At 43.4% G+C, this 10,196-nt stretch overlaps 1 protein-coding gene across 1 annotated transcript in view; it reads right to left on the bottom strand.

The window, feature by feature from the left end:
• Window positions 1-399: 399 nt before the first annotated feature.
• KCTD12 (potassium channel tetramerization domain containing 12) overlaps window positions 400-10,196 on the bottom strand; it is a 133,139-nt gene continuing 123,342 nt past the window's right edge. The window contains exon 3 of the transcript XR_004958012.1: window positions 400-1,933. The gene's annotated coding sequence lies outside the window, so the exon portion shown is untranslated. The remainder of the gene's footprint in view (window positions 1,934-10,196) is intronic.

The raw sequence follows: 10,196 nt of genomic DNA, 5'->3' as shown, positions 1-10,196 counted from the left end.
AGTGCCAACACAAAAACCTATACCTGCAGACAAGGACAATATTTATTTCATTAAGGTTTGTTAACATCCACAAAAGAATCCCCTTCTTTCTTAAGTACTACATCTCTGAGGAGGTACTCTATTTTTCTGTGTCCAAATGATATCCTGCAACTTATTGTAAGACGGTTGGTCCTGTTGTGTAGCTTTGAAATTCCTCTTAATTCTCCTCCTTCGATCGAGCCAATGATCATTGAAGTAAAGCTATGAAACAACCTGAAGACAGAGTGTGGACGAAAGGGGGCCACATGCTGAACCTGGCAAGCTCAGGGGTGGCCTGTGTGGCAGGCCCTACAAACTCAGAGACCACAGAGTGGTCTGAGGGTAAATTCCTAACTGAAAGCGGGTCCCAGCACATCCTAGGCCTGTAGGTTTCTTGACAAAGTCAGTCTGTGCCTTAAGTGAGCCTCTCTATCATCTCTTTGCATCTAAGATAACACACCTTTGCGATGTCAGTGACCTCCTTTTCCCTCAAGACACAATCTCCCCCCAGAACATGAGATCACAGAACCCCTCATTGCCATCTTGTGCCCCAAATACCATCCCTTTGTACTGTAAATGTTCATTGCTAACCATCCTGCAGCCGCCAATGTAAAAGAAGTATGTGTCTCTCCATTTTGCTTTTTAATCCAGTCCCAGAGATTTCCCTCACTTTGATTTCTCCTGCCTCCTGATTTACCACCCGTGGCTCTCACTTAACTCTCCTTAAGTCTCCTTTCCTCTTAATGTATAAAATAAGCTGCAAAAGTGCCATTCTCAGGAACATTGTTCTCAGTCTGCTGAGATTCCGCTCCCCAGCAATTGTGGTCAGTTTGGCTCAAATGAACTCATAAAAATTCTGTGCAGGTCTGGGCCCTTCTTACTCGGACAAAGGGAAGATGATGACAATAGACACCCTTTGCTGTTACCTTTCATTTGTCAGATCTCTGCCAAGTACTTCCCTGCATTATGTCATTTAATCCTTCCCACCACCATGTGCGGAAGGCATTATAATCCCCATTTGATAAACGAGGAAACTGACAGAGAGGTTGGGGAATTTTTCCCAAAGGCACATTTTAGCAAGTGGTGGCGTTGGGATGAAAGGCCTGCCCTCACCTTCGCCACCATGCAGCTCCCAGGGGGGACGGAGGAGATAATGAGAGGGAGGCTGGCTGCAGGAGGGGGTGAACTTAGTGTTCAAGGAGGACCTGAAAAGACGGCACTGGTGTCAGAACAATGGCTCTATTGTTTTGAAGCCCATGGGTTCGAGAAGCAGGATGGACCAATTCCGACTGAAGAGAGATGTAGAACTATGGGCAATGCCTAGAAAGTTAAATGCTTGGTCTCAGCTATAAATCATCTGAGTCCCTAAATTCTCCACGTTTATCATAACTTATGTGTTTGGGCTCGGCTTGGCACAGCTATAAACAAGCTAGGAAAGTGACCTTGGTGTTGCCCAAGAAGGAGAAACGGTCTCTATTTTTACACCTGGGTGGTGACAACCACCTATGAGGAAGTGATATCAATAGCGGAACCTGAAACTGGAGCAATTAAGTTCTCTCAGCAATATCTTGCTTGTCTTCAAAGGACGTCAATTAAAAACACCTGGAAGATTTTGTCATTTTTCAGAACACCCGTATTGACAAGAGATTGTTTATGTATAGGCTAGAATAGAGATTGTGTTGGAACAGCGTGTGTATTTAAGCATCACTCCTGAAGGAATTTAGGATCTACCGTAAGGCCCTAAGAAAAAGTGTCTTTCACTGTCACAGATGTTCAGGACATGCAGAAACGTTCTAGCCACGTGTCCATAGGAAAGGCCTTGAACTGTGACAACAACGATATTCGGGTCGTGAGCTTCCCTTTTCACTCTTCCCCTGGGCCTCAGACATGTTGGAGGAAGTGCTGCCAGTCCACCCTAAAAAAGACAGAAATATGTAGAAAAAAGTTTAAATGTGCAAAGCTGAATCTCTAAGACCCTAAGCCACTCTGCTGTGTGAATTCTGCCCCTTCGGCACTGGAGAGCTTGGTAATGTAACTGAGACAGCCGTATCTCTTGAAGTCTATTTAGGAGATATCCCCCACCCACCACATGTCCAAGAAAGAGAGTTGGGTTCTAGAAAGAGAGAGCATTTTCCTGTTGACCAAAGGGCTGGATGAACACTGTGAGTCAGAAGGCAGAATTCCAGGCATGGCAGCTCAAAGGATAAACACTCTAGGTCATTAGAGGTCAAGCGTGAGTACTGCACGCCAAGCAAAGAAGCAGCAGCCACTCCACAGGATGCGAGGCCACGACACCAGCTTCCGTGAGGGCACCAGCAGCCAGAGAACAGCGACAAAGGTCCTCCAAGTAGTGACTGTATGATAAGGGCCCCTCTCCACCTGTTTTCTAGAGGATTCCCTGAGTAACATGGTAACCATGACAAACCAGGGCTGTTGATCCATGGGAACATAGGACTACTACTGAGACAGTCACCTTACCCTGGTGATTTGCATGAGTTTGTGGAATCTAAGAAATATTCAGGTTCTATAGATACAAATAAAAAAATTACATATGAATATGATGTATAATAATAATATCCCAAGGCCAGTACTTAAATAATATAAAACTTAGAAATACAGACATTATTAAGCAGGATTATTTTTCCTTGAATTTCCCCCAAATACAATAAAATACTGTTTTGAGATATATATTTAAAAATCTAGAATTTTCAACTTTATTGTCTCAAACTTAAACTTATGAGGTGCTTTAAGAAACCAGAGTCTCAGGAGATAATTCGGTGAGCTTCAGGTTGGATTGTTTAGGACATAATAGATACGTTTCACCCTCCAAGGCCATAAATGTCATAGGCGCCACTTAGCCAAACGGAATAAACACTTGAGATAAACACTCTCGCTCTAAGTCAAAGATAGCAAAGAGAATGTGTTAGTAAAAAAGATGCTTTCTCAAAGAACCAGAAAACACTATAATTCACCTTTTTCTGGAAGAATAATTCCATTCTTTTGCAACAGTCAACATTCCCTTGAAAACAAATGGGAGTTTCTCTCTCTGCAGGAGTTAGTTGCCTCCCAGGGCCAACTCGCTTGGGAACTGACCTGCCCAGGCATGGGTGAAAATGTGAGAACTTGCCAGAAGAGTATGTCCTGTAAGTCTCCTATCAAGAAGAACCTCTAACGGTTTCAGACACATTCAGGTGTTTCCAGTGACTGAAATTCCATGCAAGAGGCCGCTCTTCCTAGTCAGCCCACTCTCGACAGTTAAGGGAAACGAAGACATAATGAAATTGTCAAACGGTTAGTATTTCTCCTCGGCTTCTTCGGGAGATTTTTTTTTTTTTTTAGATTATTTAAATAGGCATAATATTTATCACACTTGTTAGCTATCCTAGAACTGTTTTAAAGGACTTTTCTGCGTTTCTCTTTTAAACAAATCACTCCTCCCTGTGCAGTTGGAGAAGCAGCCCACATGCAAGCTCCAGCTTCCGGCCGGGAACACGTGGCCTGGGGAATTTCCCCGCCTATCTCCCCGTTCTGCTGGCTCTTATGTGAACTGGGTCTCCCATTAGGCTACTTTGAGGATAAGAACTTTATGTGAAATCACTAAAGCCAGCATTTAATGAGCATTTACTATACGTCTGACATTGGACTGTGAGGTTCCTATGAATTGCCTCATTTAATCCTTTCACAACACTGTGAGTTAGAAACTATTATTATGCTCATTTTATAGGCTAGAGTGCTGAGGATTAGGGAGATTAAATAAACCATTCCAAGAATCTGATAGCAGAATCTGCATGCACGCTGAAGTACTTAATTGCATCCATTCTAAGGGGCGTAATTTTCACATTTAAACCTGTCTGAATATTGTTAGTGTATCTAACAATGCAAGGTTTATCACAGTTAAAACCTGCAGTGGTTTTCGTCCCTCAGGGTACATAAAATAACACTGTGTCTCAACCTGTGGTGCCTGCCTTTTTATGACCCTGCACAGCCTCCTCTCAGAGTTGAATTTAGAATTCTCTCAGGGAAACTGACCCCATCCTGGTACAAAGTAGACATTCATTGATCCTTTTTTCTCCAGTTTTATTGAGATATAATTAACATATAACACTGCATTATTTTAAGGTATACAGTATAATGATTTTATATGTGTGTATAGTGAGAAATGATCACCACGATAAATTTAATGAACATCTGTCACTTCACATAGTTAGCATTTTTTCCTTGTGATGAAAACTGTCAAGAGTTACTCTCTTAATAACTTCCAAATATGCAATACAGTGTTGTTCATGGTGGTCACTGTGATGTACATCACGTGCTACACAGGACTTTTTATCTTATTTTGCCCAGCTCCCACACCTTACCTCTGGCAACCACCAATCTGTTCTCTGTTTCTGAGTTCAGTTCAGTTTTTTAAAGATTCCACATACAGCTGAGATCATACAGTATCCAACTTTCTATCTGACTTATTTGACTGAGCATAATGCCTTCAGAGTCCATGCATGTTGTTGCAAATGGTCAGGTTTTCTTCTTTTTGATGGCAGAATACTATTTCTGTGTGTGTGTGTGTGTGTGTGTGTGTGTGTGTGTGTGTACGTACATGTCCTATAAGTCTCTTATCAAGAGGAACATATATATATTTACCCATTCATCTGTAAGTGGTCATTTAGATGGTTTCCACTGGTTAGAAACCTACTTACACTAGGTTGGCTAGGGTAAAAACTGTTACAATGACTATGGGGACGCAGATATCTTTTTGAGATAGTGCCTTCCTTTGCTTTAGATACATCCCCAGAAGTAAAATTGCTGGGTCATAGAGTAACTCTATTTCTAATTATTTTGAGAAAATCCATACTGTTTTCCATAGTGGCTTCATCAATTTATATTCCCACCAACAGTGCAGAAGGATTCCTTTTTCTCCATATTCAATCATTCTTATACTTAAAAATATGTAAATTTAAATATTATCAAGTAACATGTGGTGTAAGGGAGGAAGGGACTGCTAGCTGTCTAAAATATCTCCTCTCCCCGACTTCGTTAGTGACTAAGCACTGGTGTTGGGCTGGGCCCCGAGCCACCAGGAATACACAGTGTATTTTCCAGCCTTCTCGCAGCTTCATGTGCTCAGGTGATTAAGTTCTGGAGAATGGGGGATAAACAGAGGTAATGTGTCTCTTGAGAAGTGTTCTTAGAGGGAGGGAGCACATCCTTCTTTACCCTTCCTCCATCCCACTGCCTGAAACCAGAAGTGAGGGCCAGGGCACGGACAGCTCTCTGGGACCACATGAACAATAGGGACTTTGGAGCAGAGAGCGGGGAGTGGCCAGACCCCTGATGACTTGGGCGTACCCTACCAGCCAGGGAATACTTCCCTTTTAACTTTTTTAAATATATATATGTTTTTATTGATTTAGAGAGAGAGGAGGGGAGATGCAGAGAGAGAGAGAGAAACATTGATATGAGAATGAAACATCAATGGGCTGCCTCCTGCATGCCCCCACTGGGGATCGAGTCTGCAACCCGGGCGCGTGCCCTGACTGGGAATCGAACTGGTGACCTCGGAGTCCATGGGACAACACTCAGCCAACTAAGCCACATAGGCCAGAGCCTTTTTAACTTTTTACATGAGAGAAAATACCATGTGCATTCAAACAACTTTAAATTTAGGTTCTCTATTATATACACATAGATGTCATCCTTTCTGATACAGCATGTGGTACCTAAAGACAGGACGTTTCTGAAACTTTCCATGAAAATTTGCAACTGGCTCCAAGTTACCTAGGAGAATGTAACTTCCAGAGTGTCTCATGAGTCTTGGGGCCAGTATTAACCATGTGAATGAATCTGAATCCAAGTCTGAAGGTGGGTTCATGGGCCACAACACAGCTTCTCTATTGCCTGCCCTTTTAAGGTGATACCAGGTCTGTTTCCACTGGCAAGGTTGCCCTGTGATTTGGTTGTAAGCATTGGGCTATCCCTAGTAGTTTATTACACTACCTTGTTATCTGGCACAAGAATCCCTAGTGTGTAGTCATGTTTATAATTCAGACCCCAGAACATTTAACATACACTGTACAGCTCAGACAAAAAAGACAAAATAACTGGGTGACGTGTTCTGTGATAGATCAAATGGGCTTGTCACATTTGCATCTGCTCTTCTCAGGAAGCAACAGAGACCACATCATGCAGAGTCATTTTCATTCCCTTTTACTTAGCGCCCCTGTGTATCTCCCGAGTGGGCAAAAATCATACACCAATCAACACCGGCAGCTCCCTAACACCATCCTTTCAAATAGATGCAAGCAGATGGATTCATCTATTCCAGAATCTTTTCTGGACCCACAGAAACTTCCCAGATGCCCCACCATCCCTTCCCTTATATGCCCCTGATGAAAGCTTTGGTACCAGCCACGTAACGTTGCTCTCCTAAAGAAAGCTAGATTAAAAATGCAAGCGTAAATATAATGGAAATGACCTGGAGTGCCCCTCATTTACATATTATAAACACACAAGAATCATTCTAACTAACCTTTAAAATTATACCGCAATAGCTATTTAAAGGTAGAAATCGCATTCAACTGAGCGGAAGCCAATTCATAGATTTTTCGTGGAGCCACGAGGCCGGTCTGCCACGCTTGCGGGAAGCTCCCTTTCCCGCTGCGTTTACGAGACTTGAAGAGCACACAGCGCACATAGGCCCCAGCACCCCCGAGGCAGCTGGCTGACGTCGACCTTGTTGTCACGTGAAACATATAGACAAGCAGACAAGTTGACTAAATAAAAACCTGTAAAAGGCAAAAAGAAAACAGCCCCTGGGGTTGAGATTGAACAGGATTCAATCTCATTTATACAAACTTCCATCATCTGTTGCGGTCCTGCCAGCTCAGTGGGCAAACCAGCGCACATGGCAGATAAAATGTCACAGAGCCGGCCTTCATTTGACCTCTGTGCCTTTTATCACCCTCCTACCTCATTTTTTTGAAGATCTCCCCAAATTCCTACTGGCTTAGTTCTTGAGACTTGCAGTCTTCACCTCTGTTCTTACTGGCCCTTCTTTGTCCTAATTTAATTAGTTAACTTATTATAACTCACACACCCTCCCCATCCCTTTCTATCTTCCAAAAAGTAAATACACCTTCAGATCTTGAAATGTGCTATTTTTCTGTCAGATCTTCCCTACTACCTACCAAATGGACTCGCCATCTTTGTCAGGACAGCCAGTGGTCCTTACGAGACAGAGCAGAGATACAGAGACATTACCATGTCCTCAAAGGAAGCTGATGAACCCCAGTCTGCACGTGTAAACAAACCGTCTGCCACCCATGAGACTTGGAAGCCAAAGGGGCATAAGCAACTGTAATCCACTGACATCGAAGTCCAAATCACAGGGCAGCATGAGTAAACTGGGGACTGAGGTCACCCTGAAAAGGCAGCTGTACTTGGAATCCCGATGGCTGCCCTCCGGTCCAGGTGAATTTTCCTCCGGCAATACCAGGAACACATGCTAGAGCCTCAGCTTGGGGTTCAGTAAGATTCTGTATTAGGCAGAGCTCCCCAGAGAAACAGAACCAATAGGATATATATAATATATACAGAAAAAGATTTATTTTGAGTAATTGACTTAAGTGATTGTAGGACTGCAAGTTTAAATTCTGCAGAACAGCCTGGCAGGCTGGAAATTCCAGAAGAATTTGACGTTGCTGTCTTGACTCCAGAGGCGGCTGGAAACCGAAGTCCTTCCTCTTCTGGAGACCTTAGTCTTTTCTCTGAAGACCTTCAACTGACTGGATGAGCCCCACCCACATCACGGAGGGCAGTCTGCTTTACCCAAATTGTACTGGTTTAAATGTTTTTCACATACAAAAAAAAAAAAAAAATACCTTCACAGCATTATTTAGACTCAAGTTTGACCAAACAACTGGGAACCACAGCCTAGCCAAGTTGACAAATGAAAATAACAACCACATGTTGCAAAAAAGCCAGGACTCCCCACAGGATGCTCCAAGCACTATCCCCTGTTCTCCAGGTCACCTAGACTGAGAACTGACCCATCCTCCACAAGTCCAAAGTCAATTCTGATAGTCCCATCCCAAGTATTAGGGAAGAACCCCAAAGTTCCAGAGACTTTCTAGCCACCCCAGATACCAGACGCAGGTCTCCCCTCTCCAGAGCACAAACCCCTGTCTGCACATGGAAAGCAGGGTTCTTGTTTCCTGTACCTCTGCACAGATCATAACAGAACCCCTCACCTCACCACTGCCTCCAGCAAAAGGACTGAACTGAAGGATCGAAACAGTCACAAAATTCACCTCTCAAATACTTTTAAGCTATGTCTCTTGCACATCTAAACAAAACATTCCTGAATTTTGTGAATTATTCAGAGAGCCCTAGATTTGTATCCCTTTACTGAAAAATTAGACCTTTTTAGTAAATATACATATCAGGAAATATGTTTAGTTAATCTCTAAGCTTACTCTTAATTTCAGAAATACAGCCTTTCCTTTTTTCCTGCTTTTGGTAACAGAAATTAAAGCAGCGAGAAAACACAAATATAAGGAGATGCATTCGATGCTCAGGAGCCCCAGGGAATGGGCCCCCGGAGCCACAGGGCAGTCAGGAGGGAGAGCACACTGGAAAGAAACCAGGGCCAAAGCACAGAGCGCCTGTTCTCCCCGGCAGCTGGCATCTTTCCTGCACAGAGGGTTCCTAAAGAGCTCGGAGACTCAGGGAGAGGAGTGCCATTCAGCAGAGGTAAAAACAAAACAGGAACAACCGCATCACCCCAAGGGGTTGCATTTTCCAAATACTCATTCATTCTGTAACAAGACAGTTGCAAGCAACAGCAGCATCATAAAATGGGCCGTGTATACCTTAGTAGTGCTGCAGAAATTAAATTAGTTCCTCTATTCTAAGGACAGCAGATTATTCAAATGGTGACGGACAGCTGCAGAGAATACCCGAGGATCCTTGAGTCAAAGAAGGAAGTGGCCACCATTTCCGCTTTATGCTGGTCTACTTCCCCCCTCAAGAGGGAAGCTGAGTAGCATGAACAGCTGATGTTATCTGCCGGGTCATCATCATTGGTAATTAACATTTACTGAGCATCAACGATACACTAAGGGCTCAGCAGAGGCCAAAGTAGCCCAGGGGGCCCTTGGCCTAATTTCAGCCCCCAATATGTCAGTAACTATCACCACCAAAATTCTATAATGAGAGGGTGCAGGCTTGCTGATCAGACTGAGAACTGGCTGATGGCACAACAGGAAAAAAGAAGTGGCCAGAAAAGAACTTGAAAGAGGAAAACAGATTTTTGGATATGTGTCATGTTCTTTCTTCACCCTTTGACCTCTTTTGTAGGACTTTTGCAACAAAGGGATCATTTACAGAAAGGACTCACAGTATGCTCGAGAGAAGACCTTACATTATTAACAATTTCTTGTTGAAGAGAGGAAGTTTTAATTTCCAGGGAATTAAAAAGTTGTAGTCAGTCTCGGGTAAAATCGAAAACGAACAAGAGCCCTGTTGCCACACCTTGAATTTCACATACAAAGGGAATTTCCTTGTAACAAATAGGAAATCTGCATCCTGTTTTACAGTAGGTCTTTGTGGCCTAGGTCAAATCCCTGGTGGACTAGCCATGTGACTTTCAACAACTCATTTAACGTCTGTGTCTCCGTCTCCCATTTCTAAAGGAGAGATAACGATGAAACCAACTTGAAAGGGTGGTTGTGAGGATTAAGTGAAATCACACATGTAAACTGCCTAGCACAGTACCTGGCCCATAGCAAGTGCTCAGTAAATAGAATCATACTGTGAGAGCACTCTGCAAACAGTCAAGTGTGACAAAAAGGCAGGTGACCTTGTAGGACATGAAGGGTCACCGAATCAGCTTATAATTGCTTCCAAATAACATGTTTCTTCTCTGTAGACGGATCCACATGACAAACGACGCCCTGTCAGTGTGAGGTTCCTGTCTGAGGAGAGGAGGCTGAAGTAACGGGGAGGAGCCCTCCAGAGCCGGAGAGGAAGGGCGGGAGGAGGTGCAGGTTCCAACCCCCCTCTACCATTTTAACTGAGCGGAACAGTCTGATCCTTTAGAAGTCATTCTCTTGCTAATACAGCCACCATTTTCATCTTGAAATGTGTTTAACCCTTAAAGATTTTGACGGAAAGGATCATTCCTG

The sequence above is a fragment of the Molossus molossus genome, unplaced genomic scaffold, assembly GCF_014108415.1.
Source record: "Molossus molossus isolate mMolMol1 unplaced genomic scaffold, mMolMol1.p scaffold_m16_p_9, whole genome shotgun sequence".
Classification (NCBI taxonomy): domain Eukaryota; kingdom Metazoa; phylum Chordata; class Mammalia; order Chiroptera; family Molossidae; genus Molossus; species Molossus molossus.
The sequence above is the reverse complement of the archived record's forward strand: the minus strand, read 5'-3'. Positions and strand labels throughout refer to the sequence as shown.